The 12,634-nt window shown below is 30.7% G+C and overlaps 1 protein-coding gene across 1 annotated transcript in view; it reads right to left on the bottom strand.

Moving 5' to 3' along the window:
- Positions 1–12,634, bottom strand: part of LOC118746736 — a 127,208-nt gene that overhangs the window by 95,927 nt on the left and 18,647 nt on the right. Inside the window, exon 2 of the mRNA XM_036480638.1 lies at positions 11,708–11,723. The gene's annotated coding sequence lies outside the window, so the exon portion shown is untranslated. The remainder of the gene's footprint in view (positions 1–11,707; positions 11,724–12,634) is intronic.

Here is a 12,634-nt window from a genome sequence, read left to right on the forward strand (position 1 = left end):
AGGAATCCGTATCGTATTTAGTATCCTACTCGTATCTGCATTCGCTCTGCCAATTGTATTGTAAGCTTACTGCTTTAGAGGTTCAGGTAAACACCAAATGCTTTTAAATGTATGCACCAAAGTTTAACTTTACACTATAAAACCCAAAAAAATTATTTGGCTAATCGTATGAGGTCGTAAGTTTACTAGAAAATACGTTTCTCTGGTTAGTTTCTATGTAGTATGTACTTATGGATTTTTCTTGTCAGAAATTCGAGTGCTAAATAATTTCCGGGTACAACTTAAGTAGTAGCAATGTTTGCTTTGATGCGTCTTTACGTAAACGTATATACAGTCGATGTCAAATGTAAATGTACACCTTGTTGTAATAAAAAATTCACAATTATTTTCATGAAAAATTTTTTTCATTCATTATTTATGAAAATATAGTTCATTCTATAACATAAACCATGAAAATCAAAGTTTCACATTTTATATAAAGTTCACAAAAATTTTCATCAAATTTCAAAATTTTCATTCAGAATTTCCAGAAAATTATAGAGTATGCAGTTTTGTAGCCCGTTCGATTTTGTTAAACAAAGTGCAAGTTTCAAGTCGCTGGAAATTACCGTTGATTTTTTTTGTGGAGGGTGTTGGGCATTTTCTTCACCCTCCAAATAAAAAAATTCTGAAAAATTAACGGTAATTTTTAGCGACTTGAAACTTGCACTTTGTTTTACTAAAATTGAATTTTAAAATTTTGATGAAAATTGTTTGAATTTTGAGAACTTTATATAAAGTGTGAAACTTTGATGTTTATGGTTTATGTTACAGAACGAACTATATTTTCATAAATAACACTGTACAGCACTCGGTTGGGTATTGGACCAAACCAACTTTTTTTTTAAGTTCTCCGTTTTTCAAAGCTAGCCTCCGAAATCGAGATATAGGCCTTCGAAGTTCGAAATTGGACCTTTGCTAAAAAAAATATTTTTAATATTATTTTATATAATTATATTATATATGTATATTATTATAATAATTATTATTTTAATACATTAATTCATATCGTTGTAAAGGTGATTTAACCTCCTTTCTTTTGATATGCATATTTGTATACTTCATATATAAAAATTTTAGAAAAAAAATCATTTCAAAATTGTTTGAAATATAAGGAATTTAATTTTTCGAAGACCTGAAATTTGACCCCTTATAGCACCTTTAATATAAGTTTGCACAAAAAAAAAGGTATATACCATTTAAATAAGAGCAAAAGGAGGACTACGTATATATTTTTAGATTTTTAGTTATTTATATGCAATAATTAAATATAAGTTTTTACCAAAGGTCCTATTTCGAACTTCGAAGGCGCATATCTCGAGCTCGGAGGCTAACTTCGAAAAACGGAGAAATTACTTTTTTACCTACGACTCAATTTTAAAAAAAAAAATGGTTTGGTGCAATACCCAGAAAAAAAGTCGATTTTGCCGTACAGTGTAATTAATGAAAACAATTAGTTTATGAAAATAATTGTGAATTTTATATTACAACGAGGGGTACACTTACATTTGACACCGACTGTACGTATGTTTTGCAAAACACGTGAGTACTCAGAACCAGTTCCTTAGTCGCGACATGGTCAAATGATAACTAAATAGCGCAAGGCCCATACATACATACATATGTATGTATGTATGTAGACACTTGAAGAGGCCACCAAGGCACCAGCTGTTGGCGCTGTTGTCACCACTACTATCGCTGTTAGGCAAGTGTGCTATTAACCTACTGAAATCGTAAACAGTACAAACAAGTCGACTAGCCACTGAGTAGTGTGACTGACTGACCACATTACAGTTTGCGTCTGTATACATATGTATGTACATATATTCCTAACACTTCATCATTGCAATGTTGATAATGCGTATAATTATACTTAGCATTGTGGACGGTGAATAGTTTAGATATTAATACTATTTTAATAAATGCGCTAGTCATATACATAGATACGGGTCATTCCATCTCAAAGCACCCAGGCCGAGGGAAAGTGAATTAAAGTTTGTGATAAAACTCACAGGGATTGTTCCATGTTCCGTGTCTCCTAGATGTATTTTTTCTTTTTGCTCAGAAATTCGAACGTTTCGAATAATGAATTTTTATTTTTATTTGAGTACGAACGCTTCTTTTTTCGTCTCTTAATAAGAACTTTTTAGGATGGTTATGACTGCCGGAAAAAAGCAAGGATTTTAAAGCTTTTTTTTCAAATTACTGATATTGATCTACTGAATCGATCTAGTGTACTAAACAGCAGTAATTGTTTATCAATAATTAGTTATTGCTAATAAACAAAATTTTTTTTTTTTCAAATTGCTTTTTTTCAAATTGCCACATCTTCTTTTCTCAAGCTTTTTTGTCTATTAGGGAATAGTATAAACTATTTTCAGTACGAGTATCAATATGCTGAAATTCGTCGATTTCGAGTTATTATTTTTTTTTTCTGAAATTGCACTTATATGATGCTATCAGATTAATTAATTACTAGTATCGCCCCGTTGTCGAAATTCGACCACTTCACTTTTTTCACACACTTTTTCATTTTGCCTGGGAAGTTTTTTAGGTCCATCTACACCTGTTTGCCTTGCCCCGTTCAACGCATTTCTTGGAATCAAGAATAATCGGTAAATTTCGATTTTTATTTTTCCCATTATTTTGGATTTTTATTTTTTTGCGATTATTTTTAACCGTTATGACAAATGTTTATGATCTACAAAATTAAAGCTGGGGCTAACGGTTATAACCAGGGCCGAAAAGTTTAAGCTTTTGCTTGGAACTGCTTATTTTGCTTATTTCAATGTATACAGCTAAAAGCGGACCTTTAAAAAAGAACGGCCAAGAAATAAATTGCTATTATTTCGTGCGTGTGAGTAGTAGTGCCCAAGGAGTTTTAATACCTGATATTTTACAGCCCGCTGTCTCACTTTTTCCTTACGAAATATTGAAACGGGCGTATATTTGTGTTGATAACAAGGGTGCCTTGAACTCTTCGCAAAAAAACTTTAGCAAACCATAGTAAAAAGCGTAACAAAATTCTTCAGAATTTCGCACTGCTTAAGAAAATTTGGCTCAATAAATTTTTCTTGCACATTTTTTTTGGCGTTTTTTATTCGTCTAACTAAAGAAATCTTTACAAATAATAACATAAAAACTGATTTGGTTTTTACTCAACCGTAGCTTCAGTTGTATTTCTGTTTGAAGACAAATATTTAAAGCCAATGGTTTATCTCAAATAGAGAACAACGAATATTTAAAAATATTAAAATGACCAACGCAGATCTCTATTAATTAAGAATATCAAGCAGCACTTTATTGTCCATTGAATTTTCCAATCCGTGAAATAACTGAATAAAAAAAAAAAACATTAAACAGTACTTAAATTTTGTGGTTTTGCGAACATATTTGCAAGCATATTTACCAATGTCTTAGGGCTTATCTAAGCGCTTAAAATGGATTTTTCTTGCTTATTTTCTTCGGCCCTGGTTATAACATCGTCAAAAAAAAAAAATATAAACCCAAAATAATGATCAGAAATTTATTTAAAGGAAATAAAAATAACGATTTTTCAATGACCGAAAAAATAAAAATTATAAAATAATGGTTAAATTTAGTCAAAAACCATTACGGCCCGTGAAATGTAACAAATCAAAATTAAGAATAAAAGGTATCTCTATTTTAAACCATATTTTATATTAATTAATCCCTATGCTATAAAACCTAACGGCATGTAAACGTTAAAGATTTGGATTAGAAATAACGAAGAAAAATGTACCATAACTTCGCTTCAATTACTACTTCAACTGCAAAATGTGGCATGTGTGCTCAGCTAATGCAACGTAAAGGTGTTGCAAGAGAGCTGCCTCTTCTCTATAAAACTTACTCTCCCATTAGCTCAAGCTGCTCTCAAGCACTCACTCACTCTCTTTGCATTAAGCCACTAAAATTTTAATTGACTATACCCAAGCTGTACATATCGACTCTCAATTATATACTCAGAGAGTGAGCTTACTCACTGATCAGTTGTCTGACAAAAAAATTACTCGTTGCCATTGTATTCACTTGTGCAGCTATTTTTTTCTTTCTTGCTATTTATTCTCCTCATTCAAGTTTTATATTGTTTTTTTTTTTATTTACTGTTTACCTTTCTTATTTTTCAGGTGTTTATTTTTTATTTCTTTTCCATATGCCACTTTTTTTCGTTCAGTCGCCGTGTTGCCGTTGTTTTGGTTTGTGTGAGTCTGCTATTTCTCGTTAAGTCTTTGCGTTTTATTTGCTTGTTTGTCGCAAGTGAAAGTTGTCCGAAGCATCTGAAGTTGAAGGCATGCAGAAGTAGAAGTAGTAGTTAGCTGTGCAAAAGAAGTAATGCCGCTGTAGACGATGCGTGAGTGTGTAGATTAATTTACGTGCAGATAAGCGGCATATCTGCTGGGTTGATTGCCATCGCGTCACACCATCCATATATACACTTCGTACTTGTGTTGGCTCATTATTTGTATGTATTTTTTTCTTTTTCTTTTAATTATGGCAATTTCTGTGCAACCTTTTCTTCTCAAAGTCACTCAAATCCACGTGAGAAGCTTCCCTTTTGATGCTCAACATAGTAATTAGTACAATCAATGTGTCAGGTTGTGTGAAAAATTACACCTGCGCACGTTTAAGTATGTAGAGTCGTACGTGCGCGTTGTTGAGAATTGAAATTTTCTAAAGATAAAGAGCGTGTGCTGTTCTACATTGTCAACACATATTGGTATTTCACATGGCAGCATTTTAGTTTATGCTTGTTTAAGACTTTTTTCTTTTTGGATCAGGGGAATTTCACTTTTACTAAGTTTAAGTATGTAAGTACACACGTATATACTCTACCTATGAAAGTAAGTGTGTACAAAAAAAAGATAAAGAATCAATGGAGCATGTATGATACCTGAACAGGGGCCATAACTTAAACTACTTTTATAATAAAAATCCGCGGATTTCAACTCAAGTTTTCCACTTGTATGGGAGGGACCATGTCCCTTTTTTCTCTGACGTTTAGCTATGAATATGAAATATATTACGTATATCTTCATATCGAATTCCAGTACTCTACTATAAATACTTCCAGAGATATACTATAGTACATTACGATAGTTACAGTTTGTATGAGAGATGCCACGCCCCCTTGATATATCTAAATTACATTTACGCTATGTCCATCTTTTGAAAGTCTGTAGGTGCGCTAAATTTTGTTTTAAAAGCTCTGCCAATGGAAAAAAATTTAAATCTTTTTGCGAAAGTTATACAAAATTCTAAATTTCATAATGTCTGGGGCTTTGCAAATTTATTTTTTAAATATCTAAAAAAACTATTAAAGGAACGAAAATGTTTCATTAAAAAAAAAATTAAAAAATATACATATACGTATGTATGTTTTTATGTGCAAAGAACATTTCGAAAAATAAAAAAACCTTTACAGAATTTATTAATAGAAAAATCTTAAAAGGCAAAAACTTATCAACATTTTTGAGAAATTTTTTCTTCATACAATACCTCCAACTGAACTTAAAAAAAGGTGAAATATCTAGATACTGTTTTTAGAGGTATAATTTTTTGAACTTTAAAAACAATTTTCTTTACAAACTCTAAATGACGTTATATTAAAAAATCCATATTTAATGTGAATTTACTTTTAATGTAGACCTTTTGCAATGTACAATTTTTTGAAAATTTCAGGATCTTTTAAGAAAAAATTGAAAAATTAAAAATCTGATTTTTTTTTCAGTTTAAAAGATGTAATTTTAAATTTTTCCAATTTTGTTAAAGCATATTTTTTATATAGCCCCAAATATCACCTTTAAGACGAGAGCAGAACCATGAGGTATTCAAAAAACAAACTTGTAAAATTCGGAAAACTGCGAAATTTTGAATTTCAGATTTTTTTATTTTTCTCCTTTGGCAGATATATGATAAGAGAAAAGTTTTGACCTAAATTTATCCAGATCAAAAATGGTCGAATCCAACTATTGGTCGGTTGGTCATGAATTGACCCACATACATGCACAGGTATGTATATAGAAAAAAAATATTATTTAATCGTTATAAAAATAGGTCCATTATGTTCTCCAACAGTACTTATTTTAGTCGATACTTCCATTGCCGAACTGGTTAGTCTGGAAGTAGTTTGAGGTATGGCTAACGCCTTCACTACAGACACTTTAACTCCTGCCGCACCACGTGTAGAACCTACGTTTGGCCAAAGCCCTGTTTACATTGTCAAAATACCGCCAACGCTTTAAGGGTCTTATGATCAACGTGAGACATTTTTGAAAGTTTGGCATGCAGAATTACTCCTAGATATTTTACTTCGGAAGGAATCTAAATTGTGGTTCCTTTAAGTGTAGACCGAACAAGATTGCTCAACACTGTCCTTCTAGCGAAGTACACTGCACAGCTTTGGTTCAGCTAGCGGATAGCTTATTCTCACTATAATAAGTGTCAATCATATTCATATTTAATCATATGATAGTTATTTATCATCTACGCCCATTCGTTAGAACCACGTGACATATGCTATCAAAGGTGGCCAAGGCGAATTCGTGCTTGTAAACTAGTGTTGGCAACCATATTTTGCAGAGCGGTCCCACAAGATGTTGCCCTCCTAATAGATATGTTGATACAATCATGAAAGCGGCTTCTTACCAATACGCAACTCAACCAGTCTCTCCGGATATATTAGCATGAAGGATGAATGTGCAAATGCATTGAAATGTATTCGCATGATTTCCAGAACATCGGAAACCAACTCGTACGATTTTGACTTTAAATTTAATTGAGAAAATGTATGAAAACTAAAACAGGCCAATTAATTATTTTAACAAAGAAAGAAAGATACGAATAAACAATATAATTTTTTGTTTTTATAATTAACTTTTTGCTGCTTTTGTTTTTTGCAATTCTTTAATATTTTTTGCTTCATTTTTTTATATAATCAAATTTTGTTATTTTTTTGTTAAATATATTTTTGTTAAATATTTTATTTAATTTAATTTTTTATTTTACTTTTTATTTGATTTTATTTTGTTTTCCTATATTAACTTTTTATTTTATTTTTTATATAACTTTATGCTTGATTTCGTAATTCAATTTAGTTATGTCTCCATGTATTTTATTTGTTTTTGCAATTTTGTACGTTTTTATGATATATTTATTAAGTTAGTTTAGTTTTGTTTTAATTTACTTAAGTTTTTGTTGTAATCTATTTTCTATTTTACCTATTTTTTTCTTGATTTTGCTTTTTTTATTTTATTTTACCGCCTTTTTGTTTTTCTTTAATTTAAATTTATATTAATATATACATTTTTTGCATATTTCGTAATTTATTATATTTTTGGAAAAAAAATTTATTTTTAACCGACTTCAAAAAAGGAGGAGGTTATCAATTCGTTGAAATATATATGTGTTTTTTTTTTATATATGTTACCGCGTAACTTTGAACCATGTGAATCGATCAGATCATATGATCATGAAGAAATTAACGGTACTCCTAAATTTATGTTTTTATGTTGTATTTTGCTTAAAGATTACTTGTTATATTGAAGACATTTTTAATATTTTTTTTATTTTTACATATCGAGACCTGACCTTCAAAAATACAGTGGTGGAAATGTAATTAGAGACACGACATTTTATATGGTTTTGTTAGATAGTGCGCTATACCTTTATAAAAAAATATTAATAAATAATAAATAAACAAAAGAAAAGCAGGAAAAAATTGTTAAAATATCATGTCCCTATTTATTTTTCCACCACTGTATGTAAGCGACATTTTTTGGACCTAGATGCTCTAGGAACATTTCTGCATCAAAAAATAAATAAAAAAAATGTCACTTACATTTTTTTGGCGGTTAGGGCTCGATATTTTAATGCTAATTCATTTAAATTTTATTTTATTGTTATGTATATTTATGGTAAAAAATAATATAAATTTTTATATATACATACATATGTATGTTATTTATTTAACTATTTATTTTAATCTATTTATTCTGTGTTTTATTTTATTTTATGTAAGAGACAATAATTATTTACTTTTATTTTTTTTATATCATATATAATTTGATGCTTAGTTTTTTTCATTTGATTCAGTCTAATTTAAATTAACTTAATTGACTAACTTAATTTAGTTGTTATTTTGGTTTTTTTATAATAACTGTTAATAAGTTTTTTTTTTCTTTTATGGAAGAGCCAAAAACATTTTTTTAATAAAAATTCCTAAAGCTCAAGTGAGATAAATATTCTTTGTTTTATTTTATTTTTTAATTTTATTTTTATTTTGTATGGGTTTTATGCTTTTGTAGAGATTTTTTAGTAGAATTTTATCCTTATTTCTTTAATTTTGTTTTGATTTTTTTTTCTTACACCCACATATTCATCCGAAATTTCACTCTTGTACATTTTGCATAAACTCTACTCCTTATACACAATACACACATACATACATATACACACTTTATTTTCACTTATTGATTCGAATTGCTACAGCCGCCTATGTAGCTAGAAATGATATGAAGCAAATTGGCGCACAGTTTAAATTTCGCTCAATTTTCAATGTGAAAACTGCTCAGCGTTGAATTTAACATCCAACAGCCGGCCGACGCCGCATTTAGGCGAACAAACTTTGCAATCACTAGATATTCACCTAAATGTGCAATCATTAACAAGTTAACTACTACTTGAAATATATGTACAACAGCAACAATGCATTTAGAAACAAGTAAGAAAGTCTAAGTTCGGGCGGAGCCGAACATTAAATACCCGGCGTAAATATTAAATATATGATTTTCACCTTTCCGAAAGCTACCGCTACACGGTAAGCCGGGGTGTATCAATTTTGAGTAAATTAGCATCCTTAAATTTCAAAATATTGACGTTTAAAGCATTTCTAAAATTTACCGTTATATGAAAAGCCATAATTTTAGTCCGATTTCAATAATTTTCATCGTTTTGCTTTTATGTAACAAGCACAATAAAAATACCGAGTTTGGTACAAATTGGTAGAACGGTTACCGAGATACATATATGTGATCATAAGTGGGCGGTGCCACGCCCATTTTTCAAAATTTTATTATAGACGTATTTCCTGGTAAGGAGTTGTTGCAAGCATCAATTTTGAATAAATTGGCTTTAATATTTACTGATTTATCGAAGATTTCGTATTTCTCCAAATTACCGTTATATGAGATGTGGGCGTGGTTATTGTCCGATTTTAAAACTTTTCGGCCATTTGGTATCCTGTACCAAGGCCAACAACTGTGCCAAGTTTGGAAGAAATTGGTGCAGCGGTTACCAAGATATACACATGTAACCATAAGTGGGCGTGGCTACGCCCATTTTCCAAAAATGTATAACATTCTTATTTTTCCTCTAAAAATTATTGTAAATATCAATTTTGAGTTAATAATCTTCAGTAGTTACTAAAATATCGCAGTTTTCGTATTTCTGAAAATTACCGTTATATGGGAGGTAGGCGTGGTTATTGTCCGATTTTGCCCATTTTCAATACCATCCGTCCTACGCTCGAAAGAAGTACACGTACCAAGTTTCGTTAAGATATCTTAATTTTTACTCGAGTTATCGTGTGCACAGACGGACAGACGGACGGACGGACGGACAGACGGACGGACGGACGGACGGACGGACGGACAGACAGTCACCGCTTAATCGATTTCTCTTTTCATCCTGATCGTTTATGTATACATTTGTCTATATCTATTTCGATTCGTTTTGCCTGTTACAAACAACCGTTATGTGAACAAAGTTATAATACCCTTGTGCACAAGTGCGCTCGGGTATAAAAAAGCAAAAACAAAATAATTTACTCAGCACAAGTTGCTTTCTTAAGTCTTTCGGTTTTCTATGGTGGGTTTTCTTTCTCAGCAGGCGCTTAACGTCTAATGCTATTGTTGTTTACATCGTTTGCTCTAGCAATTTTCTAAATTTTATTTTTTATATAGTAATATATATTTACAAATACGTATGTATGTTTATATGTATGAACGTGTATGTATGTATGTATGTATGTTAGTACAGATATGCAAGGCTGTTGACTTTGTTTTCGTGCGTTGAGTAGGCGATTTATGGCTGATTTTTTTCGTGTTGTTGCAAACAAAATTTTCTACGCTGTGTGGCATTTCGCTGTGTCTCTATTTATTCTGCTGTTGATTTGAGCTAATTGGCAAGAGCACCAAGCACATTCATAGCTCCTTACGTGCGAAAGAGGTAACAAAGTTTTTGTTTTATTGTTTGATCCAAAAATATAATTTAAGGTAATTAAAATTTTTTATTTTTTTTTGTGTGCATGGCTAATTTCTTTATGTGTTTATCTACCCCTACAAATACACATATGTATGTATGTACCAGTCTCAACCAACTGCTGCATTATAATGCCGCTCGCTTCGCTGACTGTCACATTTATTTTATTTATTTTTTTTTTAATTTTTTCCCCCCTAAAATGTTAAGCGCATCGGTCAAGAAAGTGTACACAATGCACAGCAGGCGCCATACGTTCGAAACTAGGTGAACCAGTATCAAGTGCGATTCAATAATTTCTTTAACTGATTTATTATTAGAGTATTACTGTCCTGTCCAATGCAATGCCAGTGCGCCTATGCTGGCAGCAGTAGCAATGCGACAAGGAAATATATGAAGACAACTAGTCACAAGTCACATTCATATACTTATTCTTTGGCAGTATGTACGTAGTTATTGTTGGTTATTTTGTTTTTTTTTTTCTCCATCGCCGCTGTGATGTGATGCGGCCAATCCGGATCTTTGAGTTGGAGAGAAAATTATTTTTTCTTTGCTGTTATCTTGTGCTTATTGTTTTCACTTTGCAAAAGTAAATCTGTGTATACAAAGGAAATACACCGCCTAACACTAATATACAATTAATCAGTCTTATTGAACTATTTTTTTTTTAACTTTATTTTACGTTTTCAAAAAATAAAAATTAAGCTTCAAAAATGCATATCTTAAAAAACTCCTTCCTGAAAACTTGAGGATCTTATCAGTTGGAGGTATGTATTACGGCGTTGTATCATCTTCAGCATCGTTTTTCGTTATTTTACTTATTTCGATTTTTACTCCAATAAAATACATAGATTTGAGTTTACACAAAATTTAACATTTAAGAAATTACATTTAATGAATAACAAAAAAAAAAATGGGTTAGAAAGCTTGTTTTTCGAAACATATGATACTGAAATTAAGCCACAAGGGCCAGGCTATAACAGAAAGCTATTCGAATTATGCTTTCACACAAGGTAGAGTCCGGTCATAGCCTGTATCAAATTATAACCCAGTATAACCTAAACAATTGAACATTCAATTTGTCTATTTATTGTAGTCGGTCCTAGCGACTTTACCAAATACGGATTCCCCCAAAAAAAAATTATTTGAACCAATTATGGTCTCCTAAGTAAAATTTCTCTTTATGAAAGGACCCAGCTCTAAAGAATGACTCTACAACAAACGCACAGAATGATCTATTTATAGAAAATTTGCTTGAAAATTACCTCAGAAATATTTTTGTAGAGGGTATTTAATTGATGTAGTATTAGTTTTGTCGTTCAACAAAGAAATGCAAACGATATTGTCAGTGGCGTCTTTATTGCACAGAGCAATAAGATCTGGTAGAACTCACCCGTCTAATACTGGACCTGAAATGATAAAAAAACATGTTGTTGAAATCGATAAAAGCAGAAAATAAAATAAATTAACAAAACAAAAAAAAAGTCCATTTCCTATATGAATTGGATGAATAACAATAAAACAATAAAAAAATGATAGGCATTAATATTATTAAATTTATTTCGATTTTTATCGACACGAAAATAAATTTTTTTTGTTTTCTCATTAATTTTTAATAGGTTCAGGGCTGTCTGTTTATAGTTCTCAAGAAAAATCACATGAAATATTTTCCATTATTTCTGCTGCTCGAAAAATAATTGACTGTTGTTGAAATTGTCTTGAAGAAATAAATAAACAATACGACCATATTTTTCTTGAGAGCTGCTTACTGATTTAACATGATTCAATAATAGAAAGGTTTTGTAATAAAACAGTCTTCTCGCTCCCACACATAAAATCGGCTCCTTTACTTGTGCAGAATGTTGCTTACACTACAGTTTCTAGTGATATTAGTAGTAAAACCAAAAATTCGTCATACTTAATATTCGTTGGCATCACCTTCGTTTGTGTAATTTTCTAGAACAAGTGTAGAATAGTGACCGTTTAGCTATAAAATAACCAAAAATACCGATAGATAGAACTTTTTACGCTGATTATAACGATACCAAATTTATTTGGCGCAGGCAGAAAATAACGAAGATATAAGAGGTTTATTTGCTTTGTTTATTTGTATTTTTTATTATCACTGAATTGTGGAAACCCCAAAGTACATCATGATAAAATATGTAATATCGAATTAAAGATAATAACTTGTACTTTCTAAATAATATAAATTTCTTTACCATTAATTATGCAGTTTTTTTTTCAAAAAAGATTATTTGATGAAAAAATAACATTTGTTCGTTTTTTAGTGGTTTTGATTTAAAAATACAAGAAGCTA

Source organism: Rhagoletis pomonella, unplaced genomic scaffold (genome assembly GCF_013731165.1).
Source record: "Rhagoletis pomonella isolate Grant_MI unplaced genomic scaffold, Rhpom_1.0 Rhpom_scaffold_00011, whole genome shotgun sequence".
Taxonomy (NCBI): domain Eukaryota; kingdom Metazoa; phylum Arthropoda; class Insecta; order Diptera; family Tephritidae; genus Rhagoletis; species Rhagoletis pomonella.